The 2500-nt window shown below is 38.3% G+C and overlaps 1 protein-coding gene across 2 annotated transcripts in view; it reads left to right on the plus strand.

The window, feature by feature from the left end:
• LOC137997846 (neuralized-like protein 4) overlaps positions 1-2500 on the plus strand; it is a 41815-nt gene that overhangs the window by 19190 nt on the left and 20125 nt on the right. The gene's annotated exons all lie outside the window — the stretch shown is intronic.

Below are 2500 nucleotides of genomic sequence, written 5' to 3' on the forward strand. Positions count from 1 at the left end.
CGCAGCATTTTGGTTTCACTTCTAAAGCACCATGACGTTTTCGTAATGGAAGCCCAACGGAAGCAAATTTACACCGCATTTCCAGGACGATGGCGAGAAGGAAACAAAAAGTTTTCACCATACTCGCGATATTTGTTTGGTTTTCCAAAATTCGTGCCGGCCTTCAGTAAATAATTGACCACGGAAACTTAAATGTGTTCAGCCACCTTAATCTCCATATACAGTGGCTGAACCATCACTTTTACACTTCAATTCAAGTAGAGTGATATAAAATAATTATCAAAAAGTGTCGGTATTTTTTTCATGAAACATTCGTTTCGGCACACGCAGACAACCCTCAGGATGCGAGATCGCGTGACGTCACGTTATTTTGAGACAGTACTAACGGCCGATTCAACTAATCGAGGAAAATGTTCCATAAAAACTTCAAATCACGATGTTTCTTTTCGAAAACTCATTTTATGGACCGCCAGATAAATAAAGTTCACTTGCCTACTATTTTCTGCATATTGTACGTGACGACACGTGTGATCTGAAGAGGAAATCGAAGCGTCCCAAAAACCCATCAAATCACTCAGGACAACACAGAAAATAGTAGGTGAGTGAACTTTATCTGGCTGTCCATAAAATAAGTTTTTGAAAAGAAACATCGCGATTTGAAGTTTTTATGGAACATTTTCCTCGATTAGTTGAATCGGCCCATACAACTGTCTCAATGTGACGTCACGCGCTCTCGCATCCTTAGGGTTATCTGCCTGTGGTGAAGAAAGTCGTTGAAATACTTTTTTGATACACTTCTACGCAGCAATGTGATCGCGCGACATTGCAGCACAAGACCGTTGAAATGGGAGCTTTAAAAACTTGAAGCACGCGCGCGCTTATTTTCAATTTTTCGATTTTTTAAGCGTCATTGCTCAGTGATTGTCTGGTACTGTATATCTGTTCCAAGTTTCAGAGATAGCTCGTTATGCAATGCACTTTCAATATTCAGTACTTTATTCTTAGCTGAGTGATCATAAAATGATAGCCTTGTGCTAATTAGGCTAATCATAAAAATTACAATTTCCTAGATTGTAATTGGTTTGAAAAAACTCCTATTTTCCACTAATTCACTTGCCAAATTGTTATTGGGCAGGTTGTTATCGGACAGTTTAATAAGCCAATCACATTCAAAGTTGTAGTTTAAATCAACCAATCACAACCTTGGTTTCAATCACCATAGAAACAGGCTGCAGACTCCCAAATTGGGGATTTCAAATTTGCGTCTCCTTTGTCAGTCTTAATGCAAAGTTTCCCTTTTTTTCATAACTTGGCCCTTCTTCTTTTCTTGGAAAGTTTAGCTTTTTAGTTATTTTGGGAGACCAGCTACTGTTTGTATTTTTAATTCACATATTTGTTATATAGCTACAATCTCAGACAAAACTGTTGAGACAGTGACACAAATTCACCTCCATTTTGACACACCCCTACTTACTCCCCCCTTCCCACTCCCCTCCCCCCTCAGTCAATGTTGCTGAGTATTGTCCTATGTTCTACATTATATTTCCGACCAAGATAAGGCAACATTGAGTTTGGAGGGAGGGGAAAGGGCGGCTTTTAAGCGGAACGTTTGGATACGTTGTTGGAGTACCAAAAATGTCGCTTTGTCTCAACAGGTTTTGTCCGAGATTGTGACGCTAGTTTACAGTACAAATAAATTGTTTTGTTGTTGTTGAAATTGTAATTTTTATGATTAATTGGTAAGAGGACTTCGTGTCGTCCAATTCGGTCTTTAATCATACTTGTGATGAACAAATCGGACTCACGCTGCGCTGTCGTCCGATTTTGTTGTCACTCGTATGATTACAGACCGAATTGGACTCTACTCAGTCCTATTACCATTTCAAAAAAATGTAAACAAAGATTCCCTTATTTCATCAAAGATTTTTATATTTTAGATTATTTAAGGTGGCTGAAACCAGTTTCAACACTTTCAAGAGACCTTGTTAGTAGAAGGATTGGCACGACAACACTTTATCACGTAACAGCAATGTTATGGTACCATGTGAAACATGAATTATTGCTGAACAAGATGCATTCATTTTTGTGACGTAACAAATTGCCATGGTAACAGGAAAGTTCTGCAAAAACACCCTGAATTTTGGCTTTATCTGAAAAACGAACATATCTGAAAAACGAACTCGGTGATCCCAATTATATGTTGCACAAAAGTGATCAACAGGCCAAGATGAAACTCTCTGCAAAGTTTAAACAATTTCTGTGGAGTGGATTCAGAGCAATCTTAAATTTTCAGTTATTTAAGATGGCTCTGAATCCACTCCACAGAATTTTTTTAAACTTTGCGGAGAGTTTCATTCTGGCATGTTGATTACATTTCAGAAATAAAGAATGGGGTCACCTAGTTCGTTTTTGAGATATGAGCAGCTAAAGCCAAAATATGGGGTGTTTTTGCAGGGCTTTCCTGTTGCCACGGTAACGTTTTACGTCACAAAAATGACCA

This window comes from Montipora foliosa, chromosome 3 (genome assembly GCF_036669935.1).
Source record: "Montipora foliosa isolate CH-2021 chromosome 3, ASM3666993v2, whole genome shotgun sequence".
Taxonomy (NCBI): Eukaryota; Metazoa; Cnidaria; class Anthozoa; order Scleractinia; family Acroporidae; genus Montipora; species Montipora foliosa.